The sequence below is a fragment of the Sander lucioperca genome, chromosome 16, assembly GCF_008315115.2.
Source record: "Sander lucioperca isolate FBNREF2018 chromosome 16, SLUC_FBN_1.2, whole genome shotgun sequence".
Lineage (NCBI taxonomy): Eukaryota > Metazoa > Chordata > Actinopteri > Perciformes > Percidae > Sander > Sander lucioperca.
This window is the reverse complement of record NC_050188.1, coordinates 25,274,408-25,295,303: the sequence shown is the minus strand read 5'-3', so window position 1 is coordinate 25,295,303 and position 20,896 is coordinate 25,274,408. Positions and strand designations below refer to the sequence as shown.

The following is a 20,896-nucleotide window of genomic DNA, read 5'->3' as shown; positions in this document are numbered from 1 at the left end:
GGGTTGGACCATTTACACTTTTAACGACAGTTTTCTTTACTTCAATACGTATGCATGACAAATACGAGTACACCATAATAAATACGTCTTTCCGATGGCGTCTTTTTTCTGTTTTGTCCTCGCCACCAAAGTAAGTGCATCACTTTAAACAATAAAATTTAAAAAAAAGAGTATAGTGCTTTGTATTTGCTCAGATACGGGTGAACTAGTACAGCGATATCTTTCAGGTTTTTCAGACGATATTTTAGGGACGAGAAACCACACGCACTTGGCTCGGTTCCCACGGGAACTTTTTAAACTTTCATACGTGGGGGGTTAAGATTTAAAGACAAAGACATGAGCTTTGATTTTGCTTTCTCTCTGTGCTTCTCTTCCTTCTCCGTTAGGATGTACAATCAGCGGCGAGTTGAGATTTTATATATGAGCTCTGGAAGTTTTCTTTAAGTTGCTTTAACAGCCAACCGTTCTAGTTTATTTATTTATATATCTCGACTTTCATGGATTTCTCTTTGTCAAAAAGCAAGCAAAAAATAAAAAAGTGAAAAAAACAGGTTTGAGTCGATGTGTTTTTAATATTTCATCTTCTTCTTCTAATCTTCACATTAACCCCTCCTAGGGTTGGGCATCGTTTGGATTTTAACAATTCGATTCCAATTAGGGCTTGACTCCGAACTTCGTTATTCGAATATAATTCGAATATTAAAAAAATAATGATATCGAACGAATATTAGGCAGCCCTTAATATTTGAATTCGAACTTGTTATGGGCATTATTTTTTGTAAATGTGTTTGCTTGTAAACCTTGTTTTCAATTCAGATTCCGAGGCTTTTTCACGCATTTCAAATGTAACTACACGGCGCTCGGCCGCGGCGACGCACGCCGCTCAGCTGCGGGGCTTGGTAGCGCATTTCCCCCGACTCATTTCCTGGTTCTCCTTCTCCATGAACAACGTGAAATCAAGGAGAGGGGTTTAACTCTCCTGCTCCAGATTTCCCACCGTGGTCAGAAAGAACAGAGGAGACGATTTGTTTCTCTCACTGACTATAGAGTCGCTACTTGCGCTGAAGCTACCGGCAATCACAGTCACTCTCTCACAACACACACTCCCCAGACACACACCCACACCCACACACTCCCCACACACACCCACACCCACCCACCCACCCATCCACACACTCCCCCACACTCCCACCCATCCGATTCGGTTCTTATCGATTCTGGATTCCGATTCTTGAGGGGTGGAGTTGAAACGGGTCACATGCTGATTTCACAGATAAGAGGAAAGTTGTATTTGATTCAATGGTGGGTTGCAGTTTTACCGGGCTTTTTCAACGTAAAATCAAGCCACACTAGAGCGCCGCTTACCGGCAATTTCCACTGGATGCGTAACGTCTCCGGAACGTCGGCGGAGTCATTAGGTTCCATTAAAGTCATTGTGTGTATTTCCACTGACTGCAGAACGTCTGCGTCCCGACTCGTCCCAGCTCCGTCAGTCCCAGCCCTCCGGAGCAGATACCAGAGCTTCTATGGTTGCCGGACGCCGGAGAGCTCCGCAGCAATTCAGCACACGGCAGATAGTGCGGGACAGGAAGTCGAGCACAGAAACAAAATAAAAATCCGGTTAAAACTTCAAAGTAAAATCCACCGTGCTCACGGCGGATCATATTTCCCTGCACTACACCTTGAAAACACAGCTCAGAGTAGTTTCCCCTCTATCCTCTGGATGGAAACTAACTAGTGTTGGTTTGTGGTTCTGTTTATAGAAACTACATCCTGTTATATCGCGCGAACATACGTGAATTCGCGAGATCTCCGCAACAAATCGGACCTGGTGGGTATTGACGGACGGCGGAGCACGCAGCCGGTCCGCAGACGTTCCGCATCCTGTTGAAATCCACGGTTACCGCTCTACACCAACACAACGAAAGCGTTGACAACATTGTCGTGTACCCAGAGTTTACTAAAGAGGTTTAACAACTCACCGTTGTCTTGTTCATCTTGTTGTTCCGGCCGCTACCACCTCGGCAGTCAGAACGAGTCGATATCAAAACAAGCAGCCACAGATTTAGGATAATCCCTCGGTAACCGGTGTAGTTAAGGTGTAGAGCCCTAGTGATACTGGGAGCAAAGTCTCATGTTGTGTCGAGCCTTCTTAGTGTTTTAAAAATAGCTATTTTGAGGCTAGCATAGTAGTGCCCCTAGCACTCCCATTCAAAAGGCCATTTGACCAAAAAACGAAAAATACGGTAAATCTTAAAAGTGGTGATTCTGTCCTAAATATGCTTTTAAACAAAAGTTAGTTAATGAGAGTTACGCTTAAGGGCGCTGACACACAGAGCGATTATCGGCCGTCGGACCGTCTGGCGAGGTCGGTGACTCGAGTCTGTTCCGTGTGTTCGTGCCGTCGTCCGCCCGAGGAGCCGTCGGCTTCATGTTGGCCGACCTGACATCAGTCGGAGACAGGGCAGTCGGGACTCACCCGGAAATGGGGAGCGGATGAGCCGCTCAAAATCTGACGAAAATCTTTTAACTGACCTTGTGATCTGAAATGAAGACAGATTCAGCAACTGCACGGCCTATTTCTCTCTAAATGTTTTCAGAAACACGTTCGTGGTGAACTATTTTAGTCAAATATGAGATCCGCCATGACAGTCTGGCTGTGAATTTCCGGGGAAAAAAGAACCCACGTGACGCGTCGTCCAATCAGCTACCGGTTCTCATTTTCTGGGAAATAATCATAGACTGTTAATGGAAACAATACAGAGCAGCGCCGCCTGCTGCTATGGAAACGTATTACGTTTCACGCACGTGCAGAGAGTACACTCAAGTCGGCGTCTCCTCAGTGTGTTTGAGGCACTTTTTGGACCTCGGGGACCCGACTGATCAGTTCGACTGACTTTTACTGCCGACGGTCGGGCCGTCTGGTTGGTGTGTAACCACCTTAAAGTGCCCCTAGCACTCCCATTCAAAAGGTAATTTGACCGAAAAACGAGAATAAGGTACATCTTAAAGTGGCGATTCCGTCCTAAATATGCTTTTAAACGAAAGTTTGACTCGATACATTCACAAAAAGACCCTATAGGTTGCATTTTGGCGAGAGTTACGCTTTAAGAACGCTGTCTTCTTTACATCGAAATAAAAAATGTTTAAACCTTCCTCGGGTCAAATTTGACCCATTTCAAAGATTTTGATAACAGAAATATGAGTTTCTTTCAACCAAATTGCCCAAATAGTCATAGTATAGTATGTGAAAAAAAGTGAAAAAAGTCATAGTATAGTATGTCGAAGAAAGTCATAGTATAGTTGTCGAAAAAAGTGATGAAAAGTCACAGTATAGTATGTCGAAAAAAAGTCATAGTATATTATGTCAAAAAAAGCAAAGTGATAAAAGTGATCAGTGATCAGTCAGTTGAAAAAAGTCATAGTAATACGATGTCGCAAAAGTGATTACAGTCATATATCTTATGGCTATGAAAAAAGTGATAAACAAGTCATAGGATATTCTGTTGAAAAAAGTGATGAAAAAAGTCATAGTATACATGTCGACAAAAAGTCATAGTTCGTATAGTCAACAAAGTGATCCAAAGTATAGCTATAGTCAAAAATAAGTCCGAAAAAGTCCTAGTATAGTAAGTACAAAAACTCAGTGAGATAGTTTGTCAAAAAAGTCCACTAGTATATTATGTCGAAACAAGTCATAGTATATGTCTACGATCGAAACAAATGTGATAAACAGAAAGTCATAGTATAGTAGGTCGAAGAGAAAATTGTGATAACAAGAGTCCTCGAGTCATAGAAAGTCAAAAAGAACTCCTAGTATAGTAGGTCCAAACAAACCGCTAGGATATGATAGTCGCAAAAAGGCAGAGGTATATGTCGGTCAGTCATAGTCATAGTCTGTCGAAAAAAGTGATGAAAAAGTGCATAGTACTAATGGCGAAAAAAGGGATGAAAAAGTCATAGGATAGTATGTCGAAAATTCATAAAACAGTCATAGTAGAGTATCGTCGAAAAAAGTCTAGTATACGTAGTCTAATAAAAATCTGAAAAGTCATAGTAGACTATGTCGAGAAAGTGATGAAAAGTCATAGTCTATATGTCGAAAAAGTCATGGTATCTTATGTCACAAAAGGGATAAAAAGTCATAAGTATATTATGTCGAAACTGTGATGAAAAAGTCAGAGTATAGTATAGACTGAAACAAACGTCGACAGGTATATATGGTCGGAAAGAGTCGATAAAAAAGTCATAGTATATTAGTGAAAAAAGTGATAAACGTCATAGTATAGTAACTGTCGGAGAAAAAAGTCATCGTATAGTATGTCGAAAAAGATTGATAAAGCCATAGTATAGTATGTCGAAAAAGTCCATAGTATAGTATGTCAAAAAGTGATAAACATGATAGTATAGTAGAAGTAGCGAAAAAGTCATAGTATATTATGATCACAACAAGCAAGTATAGTAATGTCAAACAAGAAAAACATCATAGTATATTAGTCGCAAAAAGGCACGTAGAAGTATTCAGCAAAAGTGATAAAATAGTTTAGTATACAGTATGTCCAAAAAACCGTCTAGTAGTAGCTAGGTTCACAAGAAAGATAACAAAAGTCATAGAATAGGCTGTTGATAGATACAGAACGTCCTAGTATAGTAGTGGTCAACAAGTCTAGTATGTCGAAAAAGTCATAGATATCCGTATGTTGAAAAAGTGATAAAAAGTTCATATATCGTATGATCAAAACAGTCATAGTAGTCGTATTCGAAAAAAGTCATAAAAAGTCCTAGTCTGTATGTCGAAAGACGTCATAGTATATATATTCCGAAAAAAGTGATGAAAAAGCTCACCTCAATAGCGTCACCCCAATTAGATCCCAGAAAAAAGAGTCGATGAGTCATAGTAACTAAAGTATGTCCCTAAATAAGTCATGTATATTATGTCAAACCAAGTGATAAAAAAATCATAGTATATCATGTCGACATTGATGAAAAGTCGAGTATAGTATATTGAAAAGTCATAGTATACTTATGTCGAAAAAGTGACTAAAGTCATAGTATAATATGTTGACAATTGTGATAAAAGTCATAGTATAGTATGGTCGATACAGTGATTAAAAAGTCATAGTATAGTATGTCGAAAAAGTTATAGTATAGTATGTCGGAACGTGATAAAAAAGTCATAGTATAGCTATGTTAAAATTGTGATTGAAAAAGTCATAGTATAGTATGTCGAATACAGTGATTACAGTCCTAGTATAGTAATGTCTAAAAGTTATAGTATGTCGAAACTGGATAAAAAGTCATAGTATAGTATCTCGAAAAAAGTCAGGGTATTAGTTGTCGAAAAATGAGTCATAGTATCGTATGTCTAGAGATAAAAAGTCTAGTATGTATTTGAAAAAAGTGAAAAAAGTCATAGTATAGTATGTCCGACAGAAGTCTAGTAAGTATGTCGAAAAAGTGATGAAAATGTCACAGTATAGTATGTCAAAAAAGTCATAGTATATTATGTCAAAAAGTGATAAAAGTGATAGTATAGTATGTTGAAAAAAGTCATAGTATACTATGTCGCAAAAAGTGATAAAAAAGTCAAGTATATTATGTTGAAAAAGGATAAAAACGTCATAGTATATTATGTTTGACAAAGTGATAAAAAGTCATAGTATAATATGTCGAAAAAGTCATAGTATAGTATGTCAAAAAACTCATAGTATAGTTTGTCAAAAAAGTCATAGTATATTATGTCGAAAAAGTCATAGTATAGTAAGTCAAAAAGTGATAAAATGTATAGTATAGTATATCGAAAAAGTCATAGATAGTATGTCAAAAAAACTCATACGTATATTTTGGTCAAAAAAGTCATAGTATAGTATGTCGAAAAAATTGATAAAAAGTCATGTATAGTATGTCAAAAACTCATAGTATAGTATGTCAAAAAACTCATAGTATATATGTCGAAAAAAGTCATAGTATTATGTCGAAAAAGTGATAAACAAGCAGTAAGTATGTCAAAAAACGCATATAAGTCTGTCAAAAACTCATATTATATGAGGTCGAAAAAGTCATAGTATAGTAGTCGAAAAAGTCATAGTATAGTATGTCGAAAAAGTGGAAAAGTCATAGTCTAGTATGTCAAAAAAGTCATAGTATAGTATGTCGAAAAAAGTGATGAAAAGTCATAGTAATATTATGTCAAAAAAGTGATGAAAAGTCATAGTATATTATGTCAAAAAAGTGATAAAACAGTGCATAGTATATTATGTCGAATGTGATGAAAGTCATATATAGTATATTGAAAAAGTCTAGTATATTATGTCGAAAAAAGTGATAGTCATAGTAATAATATGTTAAAAAAGTCATAGTATAGTATGTCGAATACAGTGATTAAAAAGTCATAGTATAGTATGTCGAAAAAGTTATAGTATAGTATGTCGAAAAAGTCATAGTATAGTATGTCGAAAAAGTGATAAAGTCATAGTATAGTAGGTCAAAAAAACTCATAGTATCAGTATAGTTAGTAGTCGAAAAAAGTGATAAAAGTGATAGTATAGTATATCGAAAAAAGTCATAGTATGTCAAGAAAACTCATAGTATACTATGTCGAAAAAGTGATAAAAAGTCATAGTATAGTATGTCGAAAAAAGTGATGAAAAAGTCATAGTATATTAGGTCGAAAAAGTGATGAAAGTCATAGTATAGTATGTCGAAAAAAGTCATAGTATATTATGTCAAAAAAGTGATAAAAAAAAGTCATAGTATAATAATGTTTGACTGTGATGAAAAGTCATAGTATAGTATGTCAAAAAAGTCATAGTAGAACAAAAAAGTCATAGTCTAGTATGTCAAAAAAACTCATAGTATTAGTATATCGAAAAAGTCATAGTATAGTATGTCATAGAAGTCATGGTATAATATGTCATGACCAGATTAATCAACAATGAAAGCAATAGTTAGTTGCAGCCCTACACTAACACTGAGACTGCGAGTGTAAATTAATACCAATTTAAATCTCTGGGTTAGTGAGAAACAAACTCAAAGCCTCACCTGTCTGCTCATGTCTGCTCTTCTGCCTGAGGCTGTGATTGGCTGACGTCTTTAGATTCCTCCTGGATCTGAGGCTGTGATTGGCTGCCGTCTTCGGATTCCTCCTCTTCCTCCTCCTCCTCCTCCTCCTCCTCTTCCTCGTTACAGTCGTCATCAGTGGCCTCCTCTCCTTGTTCTTTCACCTCCATCTCTTCTTTCGCTGTCTGCATGCCCTGGCCGTTGCTGCTGTCCTCCTCCTCCCCTCCTCCTCTTCCTCTTCCTCTTCCTCTTCCTCCTCCTCGTCCTCTCCCGCGGCCTCCTCGTCACTGAAGGGCTCCCTCCCCTCCTGCCGCCCGCTCCTGGCCGTCTCCGAGAACCAGTCCCTCACCTGCTCGTAGCTCATGCTGGACTTGGTGACCAGGTCGTCCAGGTCTCTTTCGCTCAGGGCTCGGTCGTGGTGAGGTAGTAGTCCTTCAGGAACGACTTACCGGACTTCACCTGTAGGAACGGAGAGACGTGAATTAACGGAAACACATAATACTACTACTATTAAACCCTCCGGTTGTTCTCAGGTCAAATTTGACCCTTTTCAAAAAGTTTCTTTAAAAGTTCCCATGACATGCTGCTTTTTGGATGCTTTATACAGACAGATAACTGTCAGACACACATGACAGTTATAAACCAAACACGTCTCTGTTATAGGGGTGCTTTGGTTTGAGCCAGGTGTACCTAATAATAATCTAATCTGCGAGACAGACAGACCTTGATGGTGGTGGCGCCCCCCTGTGGCGAGACGCTTGCAGGGGTACGGCCGGCGTGTCCTACGTGACCAACCACGGAAACGCTTCCTGGACTTCTTCGGGGTCTTCGCTCCGCCGTTCACGCGCCTCGTCCACCTTAAAAATACATACATTCATGTTAGTTTAAAAGGTCCCATGACATGGTGCCCTTTGGATGCTTTTATATAGACCTTAGTGGTCCCCTAATACTGTATCTGAAGTCTCTTTTATATAGACCTTAGTGGTCCCCTAATACTGTATCTGAAGTCTCTTTATATAGACCTTAGTGGTCCCCTAATACTGTATCTGACTTAAGACTAAGACTTTTACTCCAAAGTAATATTCTAAAAGGTGACTTAATTTCAACCAGTAATTTCTGGTACGATATCTTGTACGCGAGATACTCGATCCGAGACAGAAAGGTGGTTTTACCTTCCCGCTCTGGTAGAGGTAGTACCACTTCAGGTGCTGTTCTTGCAGGCGTAGCGCGTGTCTCCGAACCAGTTGACGATGTACGTCCTCGCAGGCCGCGTCTCCTCCGACATCTGGTCGTACTCCTCGGGCCGTCGGCCACTGCGTGCGCACAAAGGCCTTCTCAGAATGTGGAGCTGCTCCGGCGTCTTCTTCATCGCCTTCCTGCCGGAGGGCGGCGTGCTCTGCCGCTCCCGAGCCCGAGGACGACAGCGCCGCACAGGACGCTTTCTAGGGGTGTAAATTACAGGTTTAATCACCATATCGTACTATAACGGTACAATATTACTGATATCACACAGTGTGTGTGTGTGTTGGTGTGTGGGTGTGTGTGTTGTGTGTGTGTGTGTGCGCGTGCGTATATGTGCTTGTTTTACTATATCGTGGGGGTCCAAAAACCGGGGATACAGTATACTTGTGGGGTCTGCACAGCCTTGTGGGTCCAAAATGCTGGGACCCCACAAGTTTAAAGGTCTGTTTGAGGGTTAGACTTGGTTTTAGGATTAGGGTTAGAATTAGGTTATGGTTAGGGTGAGGGTAAGGGTTAAGGTTAGGCATTTATTTGTGATGGTTAACGTTAGGGTAGGGGCTAGGGAATGCATTATGTCAATGAGGGGGTCCCCACAAAGATAGTGAGTGTGTGTGTGTGTGTGTGTGTGTGTGGTGTGTGTGTGTGTGTGTGTGTGTGTGTGTGTGTGTGTGTATGTATTATGTAGGTATGTATGTATATATATATATATATATATATATATATAGTATATATATATAATATATGTGTGTGTGTGTGTGTGTGTGTGTGTATCGTTACAACCCCTACCCCCTTTCGCCTTCTCCCCGTCCCCCTCGCCGTCGTCGTCCTCGTTGGCCTGCGCCGCCAAAGGCGTCTTCCGCCTCTCGGTGAACCAGGCGTCCACCTCGCGCCGGGTCAGCTTCGTCTTGGCGCGCAGCCGGCTCAGCTCCTCGTCTGAGGGCGTGTCCGACCTCTGGAAGCTGGCCTCCAGGACGAGCAGCTGCTCGGGGCGTCTTCTCCTTGAACTTCTGCGGCGTGAAGTCGGGGAAGGCGTGGCGGAACTTGACCCGCGGGTCGCTGGTGGAGCCCGTTGGGGCGGTTGGCGGAAGTCGGGAGCAATCGCTGGCGTCGTACGCTGGAGTCGATGATGATGGTGGCAGCGGCCGCCGCCGCCGCGCTGTCACTGTTGTTGGCGCCGTCGTTGAGGCTAGCGCTGGTCCTCGGTCCCCGTGCTCCTCCTGCCACCGGCGCTTTGGGGGCGGGCGGCGTTTCGCCCAGCAGGACGTGGTGATCCTTGGAGTTCCTCTGGTTGTAGCGCGTGTCGCTGAACCATTTCTTTAATCGCTCGCTTGGAGAGTTTGGTGACCTGCATGAGCCGCGATATCTCCGCCTCCGTGGCGAACTGCCTGCGACCGTAGCTCGCCTTCAGCTCCGCCAGCTGCTCTTTGGACTTCTTCGGCTTGGCCGCGCAGACGCGTCCGCGCTGAGCGCTGCTGCCGCGCTGGCCGACATCTCGGTCTTTGATTCCGACGTGGACGGCTCGGCGGCTTTGGGCTGGTTGCCGGGGACGCCCGCGACCGTGAGCGTGATGGGCGAGGCAACCGGCACGGCGCTGTTGCTGCCGGCGACCTGCGTGAGGACGAGGCCCGGCTGGCCGACGATCTGGCAGGTCTGGAAAATGGACTGCAGGCCATTGGTGGCGGGTCCGCGATGTTGGCCGGGATGACAGTGATGGTCTGAGGGACGGTCTGCACCGTGCCGTTAAACTTCTTCCTCCTCGCCTCCTCCACCTGCAGAGAGAAGGAGTACGAGACGTTATCAACGGGAGCACGTTTCCAAAATTAGGCCTGTAGCGACTAGAGTTTAGATTCTCCCTTGATCAGCATTTGTGTTTTTTTAATCATTACTTTATTAGCCTAATTGGGTGGGGAGAAAGCTATGCCATAATCAGAAATATTATATATATATATTATATATATATATATATATATATATATATTAATATATATATATATATATATATATATATATATATATATATACGCTATATTCAGGCCAAAGTAACAAATGTGTCCAAAAAGTTACACAAGTTGGACTACAGTTACAAAATGTAACACGTGTCATGCGCGGAGTCTCCTCCTCTCGCACACATCACACCGGGGCTGCTGGGCTGTATGGTGGAGCTTAAGTGCAACATGGAGCGATTAATCGTTTAATAAATAATCGTTACCCCCCAGCCCTATCCAAAATAAAGCCAGACATCCGCTCTGCGTGTGTTGCCGTTCTCAAACGTTGAGCTAGCGAGCTACACGCTGAAATGGCAAGTTTGGAAAGAAAATCTGGATCGTGCAACAAGGTCGGCCTGCTTGGTTCTTTCTAGAGCTGGATCCGGATATTCGAATATCGTTCTTTTGAAAGAACGTGCATGCAGGCTGAAATGTTTCTGTGGTGTTTTGTCAGTATTAAGCTGCAAGCTGCTGGTTTAATTATTATATATAGATAATAATACTATATATAATATATAATATATATATATATAATATATAAGGGCTGTCAGCATTAACGCGTTAATCGCGATGCGATTAAGGGTCGAGCATAACGCGTTCATATTGTATTAATCGCATGCCGCCATTATTAATTTATTTTCACTTCACTCGGCTTTGCGTCGTGCCTAACAGGCTACTATTTTGCCGTACTTCCTCGTAACACATCCTGCTGCTGCAGGAATAGCAACGCCGATTCGGTGCCTCATTCTGGTGCCGCTGATACGCCTGCACTTCTCTCTGATGCTCTGAAACAGACGTTACAGGAAACAGAAACATAGACTGCACGTGACGCTAGTGTAACACACTATACTCGAGACAGACGACTGCGACTTCTCTGCTCCTCTGGGACAGTAAACTGAATATCTTTGAGTTGGGGACAGAACAAGACCTGTGAGGACGTCATTTGGGCTTTTTGGGAAACACTGATCCACATTTTAGAGACCGAACAACTCATCCATTCATCCAGAAAATAACCCACAGCTCAAACAGACGATGAAAACAACCGTTAGTTGGAGCCCTACTTTTACAAGTTTTTTTTGGGGGGCAATTTGGTTGAAAGAAACTCCAAATTTCTGACGTAGAAACTTTGAAAAGGGGTCAAATTTGACGCGAGGACGTTAAGTGTGACCTGCAGCCCAAAGCCGGGCGTGGATGTGGATGTGGTGTGAAAAGCGTCTCTGTGAAGCACCCACCTCCTCCGGCGTCCAGCTGACTCCGTGCTTCAGCCTCTGGGCGGAGAACCACACTTTGATCTGCTCCTCGCTGAACTTCGTCTGCGAGGCCAAGCCCATGATCTCCGACACCGAGGGGTACGGAAACCTACCGCACAGGAATCACAGTTGGACCGTTTAGTTTTCTACAAACTGAGCTGTTAGATAGATAGATAGATAGATAGATAGATAGATAGATAGATAGATAGATAGATAGGTAGGTAGGTAGGTAGACAGATAGATAGACAGACAGATAGATAGATAGGTAGGTAGACAGATAGACAGACAGACAGATAGATAGGTAGGTAGGTAGACAGATAGACAGACAGATAGGTAGGTAGGTAGGTAGACAGATAGACAGACAGACAGACAGATAGATAGGTAGGTAGGTAGACAGATAGACAGACAGACAGACAGATAGATAGGTAGGTAGGTAGACAGATAGACAGACAGACAGATAGGTAGGTAGGAGTAGACAGTAGACGACAGATAGATAGATAGATAGATGAATTCCCAAAAAATGGGAAATAACGGTGTTGCAGCAGCAAAATATCAGACACACAGCACACATACAGAGTAAACATTAAATAATAGGAAACAATATACATGAAATAATAATATAATACTACACACAAATATATACAATTACAAAAAAATGTACAACTGTTTCATTATATATAGATAAACTTAATGGAACATTGGACATTAAGGAAGTAAAAAAATAAAATAAAAACAGAGTGACTATTACTAGAGGTGTGAATCTTCACTGATCTCCCGATTCGATTATCATGTCAGCGATTCGATATCTCGATGCGGCAAATACATTTTTCTATTAAAGCCATATAGGATATTTAATTCGTAGCTTTTCAAGCTTCAAAAACCAAACATTCTGCAGTGCTCTGATACTAAATAATACATAATAGATACATAAAACTACAGCACTGAGCACATGGTGCTTCCTGAATGTGCAAAACATACCAGAATATGTAAACAGAAAGGTTGTTAGGCATACATTAAATTGTAAACAAAATAATCGATTACGGCCCGGCCGACTATCGATGCAGCATCGTCCACGTCCACGATTCAATGCATCGATTATTTGATTAATTTCACACCTCTAATTATTACAGTGGAGGGCTGCACGAAATGACGGAGATTTGTGATAACTTTGTTGAATATTACGACAGTACTTGCAATAAATAAAAGATATCAAAGTGTACTCAGTCCTGCCTTTCCTGCTGCTTTCAGTATTCTGCTAAATAAATTGAACATTAAAAAAGAACCACTGAAAAAAAGAATTTACATTTTAAAGTGCAGTTTTCTGCCGATATTTTCTTTCAACTAACACGTAAGAAAGCTTTGTTGCACACCTCTTTTGTTGGGCAGGTGCGTAGGATATGATCAAAGTAGCAGATCAAAAGCTTAGAGAAGAGTCCCGCACACTGACCATTACGCAATAGGCTGTCAAAATGCTCAAAATGACGTTCGAATATTCCCTCTAAAAAAAGACATAATATTCGAACTATTCGAATCTGGTTGCGCATGTGCATTTTGTCAATACAATTACATCAATAACAGGACAAATGATACAAAGAGACATAACTACTTGTATAGGTAGTCTATGTAAGTTTAAACATATTTGACAACGTATACCTACACAAAAACAAGTAAATCAACTGATGGCCAAGACCGCATACCGATACCAGCATTTTAGGCAGTATCGGAACCTCTCCCACTTCCTTCCTTCCCTCCCTCTTCCTTCCTTCCTTCCTTCCTTTCCTCCTTCCTTTCTTCCCTTCCTCTTCTTCCAGGCATGAAAACGGGTCAGGGGTGAAGGATATTACCCCTCTAGAGCTCACTCGAGCACTTTCTCTCTCTCGCCTCACACTCTCTGCGCAATGTGCGCATAACGGTTTAAAATTATTTTTTTTCCACATAATTCGAATATGAATTTTCACCTTCGAAATAGTATTTTAGAACTATCGAATATATATTCAAATTAGAATAGTCGTTGACAGCCTATTACGCAAGCAATAATTATTTAGAAAAATACAACGTTTCGGTCTCAGACCTTCATCAGGTAAAGTTACCTTTCAACTAACACAAAGATCTCAGAGTGTATGTCGCGATATATCGCAGCATTCACGATAGGTTTATTGCGGCAGGTTGATATCGCGATGGCAATACGATGTATCGTGCCTTCCCTAAAACTCTCCTGAGAGATGATGAACGCTTTGCGTTACCAGGGATGCACCGAATCCAGGATTCGGCTTCGGATTCGACCGAATATGGGCGTTTTGAACGGGTCGGTTTCTGCCGAGCCCTAGAATTTTTTTCCACCGATCCGAACCCTACGCTTGGACTACGCGGTCGACGTAATGACGGCGCCGTTGATTACGGGAAGGTGTTTACGTAGTGGGAGCGTTCAACGCAGCAGGCTGTGAAAAGTGGAAATGGAACTGGTGAGCAGAATAAGTGTAGTTTGGCAGCACTTTCAGTCAAAAGAAGGCCATTCAAGTCCAGCTACATGTTCAATCTGCAATGCTGATTAGTCTGGTGGTGGCGAGGACCCTAAACTATACACACATCACCGCCGTTCAAACCAGTGTCTCCTTTAGGATTGTTTTAGTAAGTGGGGGCAGGTCTGTCCGAACAACAACAAGGTTTTACGTATGAAACGGAAACTCACACTTCGCTGCAACAAAAACTACGGTAGTGCATTATGTCGGCAGTGAAACGGAGGGGGACTGACCTGAGTGAACTAAAAGCAGCAGCTATAAACTTACAGTGCACAATGATATTAGCTGTAGCTGTAGCAGTGTTACAAGTAGGCTACAGACATGGAGCGTTGACTAAATCACAAGGTGGTTAAATCCAGATTCACTTCACAATAACCTCCTAGTAGGGGTGCAAGATATATCGACTCAATATCATGCAACCCTACCTCCTACACTATATTATAAAGTTAACTTTAACATATAAACACTCAGGGCACACAGAGTGTGATATAAACCGGCGTTATCACATATTAACAGCGATGATGACCTAAGGAGACTATGAGTGTGCCGTGGAGAAAGGAAAATAAGGCTTTCATGACAACTCCTGCCATAACTTTGATCTAAATAGTGAAACTATACAGATATATTTGTCCTGCATGGTGTCACACAACAAACTCCACATGTACAATACTCACGTTTTCCTCACGAACGCACAAACCAGACAGAATGAAGAAAAGGAATACATAAAAAGTCTGTTGCCTCGCCACCTGGACAGGCTTTCCGACAGGCAGGGTCATTTAAAAAGGCGACCGCGACTACATTGAGCGGCTGCCCTATTTCTGATACGTGGCGGCAGATATTTTGGCGTGGCGGGCCACCATTTCCAAATCAACATAGAGGAAACACTCTAATGCCGTTTTTCCATTACATGGTACCTGCTCGCCTCGCCTCTACTCGACTCGACTCGTGCACACTGTGCGTCCGTTTTCCATTTCAGATTTTAGTACCGCCTCAGCGTGGCTGGTCGTATGCCGGCTCGACGCACACACCATGCAGCGCACAAGTATAAACACAGACCACTTGAGCTTGTTTTACAGTTCTGTGGAGGCTCCACGCAGAGCTTTCGCCGTAGCCTGTGTAATATGTGGCCTGATGTATACATTGTCAGCTGGTGTGCGCGTGGAGCCGGTACGCAGGATACGGTGAAAGCTCTGCCTGGAGCCTCCGCAGAACTGAAACAAGCGGCGCCACAGTAAACTGCCGTGACCTAACGCGACACACACACAGAACGTGGAAGGTGTGTGTGTTGCCAGAAGACACATTTTGTTTTAGAAGAAGCTGGAGGCAGCAAAAAAAAACACAGCTGGCTAAACCGTTTAAAAATAGCGGGTTTGTTCAGGACACCCCCCCCCGTCTGTCGCTTTCACGTCACCTTTTCAGCTCGCCTCAGCTCGCTGGGAACCTCGACTGAGGAGGTACTAAAAAAAAGTACCTGTTAGCAGATAACCAGGTACTTTTTTTCGTAATGGAAAAAAGGCGAGTAGAGTCGAGGCGAGTCGAGCAGGTACCATGTATGGAAAAGCGCCATAAGCGTTTGCGTATGAAACATCCGAAAGAATACGAGTTGTGCAAGAAGAATCTACAGACAGCAGCCCAAATGCAGCAACTTCGGGTACGGCAAAGGAAGGACAGTCACAGCTAAGAACTGGTGGTAACCGGACGACCGTTAGTAGCCTACTTTATGGGATTATAAATCTAAAAGGCTAATATTTTGGATATTGATTGGATCTTGAGATACGGTAAACATAGGCCTATGGTCATTGTCAAAACAGTTTTTTCCACTTATAATGTTGCCTATTCTTTTTTTTACAGTTAAAATAAAATAAAATGAAAAATACGCTGCTGTGGACGTTGTTTACGTCATTAATGTGTTTACTGTGTTAACGGACTGAGGATGGGAGGAGGATTCGGTATTATTTTTTCAGTCTTAAAGCGCAACTCTCGCCAAATGCAACCTATAGGGTCTTTTTGTGAATGTACCCGAGTCAAACTTTCGTTTAAAAGCATATTTAGGATGGAAACGCCACTTTAAGATGTTCCGTATTCTCGTTTTTTCGGTCAAATGGCCTTTTGAATGGGAGTGCTAGGGGCACTTTGATGCTAGCCTCAAAATAGCTATTTTTAAAACACTAAGGAGCTAAACAACAAGACCTACGGTGAGTTGTTGAAAACCTTTCTTTTTAGTAAACTCTGTGTACACAAACAATGTTGTCAACGCTTTCGTTAAGGTGTAGAGCCCCTGGTCATACTTGGAGCAAAGTCTCATGTTGTGTCGAGCCTTCTTACTCTGGATTTCCACTGAATGCAGAACGGCTGCGTGCTCCACCGTCCGTCAACACCCACCAGGTCCGGATTTGTTGCGGCACGGCTGCGGCCATGACTGACAGCTGAGTCTCGAGGACCCACGAGATCTCACAATGCACGTAGAATAGAACCACAAAAACCACCACAAGTTTGTTCCCATCCAGAGGAGTAGAGGGGAAACTACTCTGAGCTGTGTTTTCAAGGTGTAGTGCAGGGAGATATGATCCGCCGTGAGCATGGCTGGATTTTACTTTGAAAATTAACAAGATTTTTATTTTGTTTCTGTGCTCGACTTCCTGTCTGCCGTGTGCTGAATTGCTGCGGAGCTCTCCGGCGTCCCGCAAAAATTACATTACATTACATGTCATTTAGCTGACGCTTTTATCCAAAGCAACTTACAATTGCTATATATGTCACACCAATGTGTCCTGAGCAAGTGTCTTGCTCAGGGACCATTGGTTGATGTATCGCAGTGGGAATCGAACCCAGATCTCCCACACCAAAGGCATGGGTCATATCCACTGCGCCATCACCACCCCTAAAAAATAGAAGCTCTGCGTATCTGCTCCGGAGGGCTGGGACCGCCGGAGCTGGGACGGAGTCGGGATGCAGACGTTCTGCCGTCAGTGGAAATACACACACTGACTTTAATGGAACCTAATGACTCCGCCGACGTTCTTCAGCCGTTACGCAGCCGGTGGAAATTGCCGGTTAGTGTTTTAAAAATAAGTATTTTGAGGCTAGCGTAAAAGTGCCCCCTAGCACTCCCATTGAAAAGGCCATTTGACCCAAAAAACGAAAATACGGTAAATCTTAAAAGTGGCGATTCCGTCCCAATTATGCTTTTAAACGTAAGTTTGACTCAGGTACATTCACAAAAGACCCTAGGTTGCATTTTGGCGAGAGTTACGCTTTAACCAGTGGATTCGGTATTCGGCCGAACCCCAAAAATCTGGATTGGTTGCGTCCCTTTGCGTTACCTGTTGTAGGCGCTGACGAGCAGCACGTTGTTGTCCATGGCCGTGTTGTAGGTGGGGATGCTGCTGATGGGGATGAGCAGCTGCGTCTGCGTCTGCGTGCAGTTCTGCTGGTTCTGCAGCGCCGACAGAACCTGCGCCAGCGTCCCGGGAGGCAGCACGCCACCGCCGCCGCCGCCACCTCCGCCGAGCCGCCTTTAAACTGCAGCACGTTGGAGCTGTTGACCACGATGCTCTGCGGGACGGCGTGCACCTGCAGCGGCGCGGACACGGGGATGAGGCGCGGAGGGGCGGCGGCCGAGGCGGCGGGGGCCATCGGGGCCGGAGACAGCGTGGGCGGCTCCGTGTTCTCGTCGTCCTCGTCGTCGCTTTCCACTTTGATGACGTCGCTGGCGGCCGCCGCCTTGTGCGCGGCGGCGGTGAACTTCTTGGGCTCGGCCGGCTCCTGATCCTCATGATGGGCGTCTTGCTGAGGGCGATGCTCTTGCGGGACGTCTCCTCCGCCTCGTCGGCCTCCACTTTGACGAAGCTGCCGTCGAAGGTGAGGTCGTTGACCGTCTGCTGGACGACGGTCTCGTTGTTCTGCCTCACCATCGTCCGCGTGAAGTTGTCCTCGCCCGGGTGGAGGCGAGCGTTGTGGGCCAGCAGGGTGTCGTAACTGGACGGGGGAAGAAATGTGGGTTATACCAGTGTTTGTTTATTTTATTTCTTTACTTAAAAAAGGGACAACGCACATTTATCAACATGAGCACAAAAGCTGCTATCCGACCGGAGGGATTTTTGCAGTTAGTAGAACCAATGGGGACCAATTTGGGGATTATTAAGTCCCTCTGGCCGCAGTTCCTGTAACTCTTTCAGCTCCTACTTCAGGGCAGGGTCTTTTCGCTGTTCCCTTTTCCGCATAGTGGTGGTTAGATGGCTGTGATTATAATAACAAAAGGTCAGTTCCTATGGCCACTTGGCCAGTGTGAAATGCAAATAGAAAAACGGTTTTGGGTGTGGACTGTTCTTATAACTACGTTCCTGTAACTACTTGTAAATGTGCCAGATTTAGCCATACAGGCTAATTTTCATCTGCAGTCCCTAGCAGGTTGATGGCTTAAAACAATAAATACGCTACAACCACACGACAAATACACATAAAAACAACATTAATAGCCTCTTTCCGACCAAGTAGCTACAGGAAACGGCGAGCGGAATGAGCGTGATTAAAGCCGCTTTCCGACCGGAGGGATTTTTGCAGTTCCTAGAACCCTTTTTCTTTGGGGATTATTAAATTCCTCTTGGCCGCAGTTCCTGTAACTCTTTCAGCTCCTACTTCAGGGCAGGGTCTTTTCTCTGTTCCCTTTTCGGCATAGCAGTGTATCCCGCAGCACTTTCCAGTTTAGGCGGCCCGCCTTAGCAACACGCACCTGCCGCCTTAATTAAGGCCACGTCCACACGTACCAAACAATCTTTTTTTTAACCCGTCTTCTTTAGCGCGCTAACATTAGCTCTGCTAACTAGCAGACATCGGCAGTCAAACATACATCAATGAACCAATGTCTTTTTGATAATCTACACGTTTTTCTTGCAGTAGCTTTTCTACAATAAGCCATGTAAAAGTTACTATAATCCGTTCAAGGAGCTAGTTATCTAGCTTCCACTTTTTAAACAGCTAGCTAACCATAGCAGCTAACGTTAGCGTCTACTTTAGCGATGTTTAACGTTAGCTACATAACGCAAGCAATATATCTTGTAGAATCCAGGACCGGCAGAGCAGAGGACAGTGTCAGGGAGCAGAGACAAACTATTTAGCTAAATGAAGTGAGCTGGTTTGACCATTGAGATGGGATATGCTCGCTAGCTTCACCGCAGTCGTGTGTGACCGTGCGGGACTGCGGGTGAGAGGTCGAGGGGTGTGGCGATGACATCATCGATATGATAAAAAGCCGGCTTCACCATCCAGACGAAGCCAAAAGAGAGCCGTTTTCGAATTTTTTCACCCTGGGACCCGGTTTCAAAAAAGTGTGTTTTCAGGCAGTGCGTTTACAGGATCCGTGTGGACGATCGGCCCAAACGATGCTAAAAATGTGCGTTTGCACCAAAAAACGTTTCCGTGTGGATGGCCCCTAAAGTCATCAAAAAAAAAAAAAAATTAAAATATCCGCCGTGTTACTCTGTCCTGTTTGAGTGGCTGTAATGTACAAGTCACATCAACACAGTCACATTAAAACAAGGTAACGGCGAGTTGTCAAGATACCGTCAATCACAACGGAAAGAGCATTTGCTGGCGGTGAGTGTAACTGTCATTTATTCACATTTAAAAAGGGATAAATCGTCATTAACACCGTCGCGTGTGCGTCGGAGTTTGTCAACAAATGTGCGGCCAGCTGGGGCGTGCCCGGGCAGAGACTGGGCGTTGGCATACGGCGGGCAGAGAGCATTTATATACGTTTCTCTGTCCTGTTCAGTTCAGTGAGGCTTTCTTCTCTTGTTTCAACGAAGTGAATACATGACGAAGTGACTGGAACTATCCATCACCTCTCACGGTGGATTCTCAACGTCCCGGCTGCTTCCCGGTCTTTGAGACACAGCCGTTGTCTGTTTGTTTTAATCACTACACGCGGTTAGTTAGCGTAGTTGACACTACACACACTGAAATGACGTGTCCTGTTTTTATTTCACGCCTACTAACTGCTTTGAGTGAGTGAATCTATGGCTGAGTTCTGTTATCTCACAGCTGTTGGTTTTGGAGAGGAGTTGTCAGGCGAAGTGGAAGAGAGCGTGTTACGGAGGGTAATGGGAGCAGTGGCAGTAAAACTGTAATAGCACTTTTTTTCTTATAGTTTAATGAGCTTAAAATTGCACATTTCCAGAGACACACACACACACACACACACACACACACACACACACACACACACACACACCATACATACACACACACCATACATACACACACACACACACACTATACATATACACAAACACACACACACACACACACCATACATACATATACACACACACCATACATACACACGTACCATACATACAGACGTGCACACGCACACACACACACACACCATACATACACGCACCATACATACACATACACACACACACCATACATACAGGCACACGTGCACACACACCATACATACACACACCATACATAGAGACACACACACCATATACATATATACACACACACACACGTTGTATACCTCTTGGTGTGGTAGTCACACTCCATGCAGACGTACGAGGTGTTGGTGACGACGTCCGGATGCTCGGCGTCCACGTGCATGGTGAACAGGTTGAGCTCCGACGTCTGAAAGCTGCAGTATTTGCACTCGTACCCGCCCTCCGCCATGGTCAGATCCAGGCAGTGGTCGGACGCGGGTCTGCCGTCTGCGTTCTCGCCCCACTCCTCCAACAGACCGGAAACTACGGGTGGAAAGAACACGTTTTAATCACGACATGATACCTAGTAGCTAGGTAAGGACTACTAGCCAGTCAGAAGCAGAGTATGAGGGCGT

The 20,896-nt window shown here is 43.7% G+C and overlaps 1 pseudogene; it reads right to left on the bottom strand.

Annotated features, from left to right (window-relative positions):
- Positions 1-7,461: 7,461 nt before the first annotated feature.
- Positions 7,462-20,896, bottom strand: part of LOC118493396 — a 14,417-nt pseudogene continuing 982 nt past the window's right edge.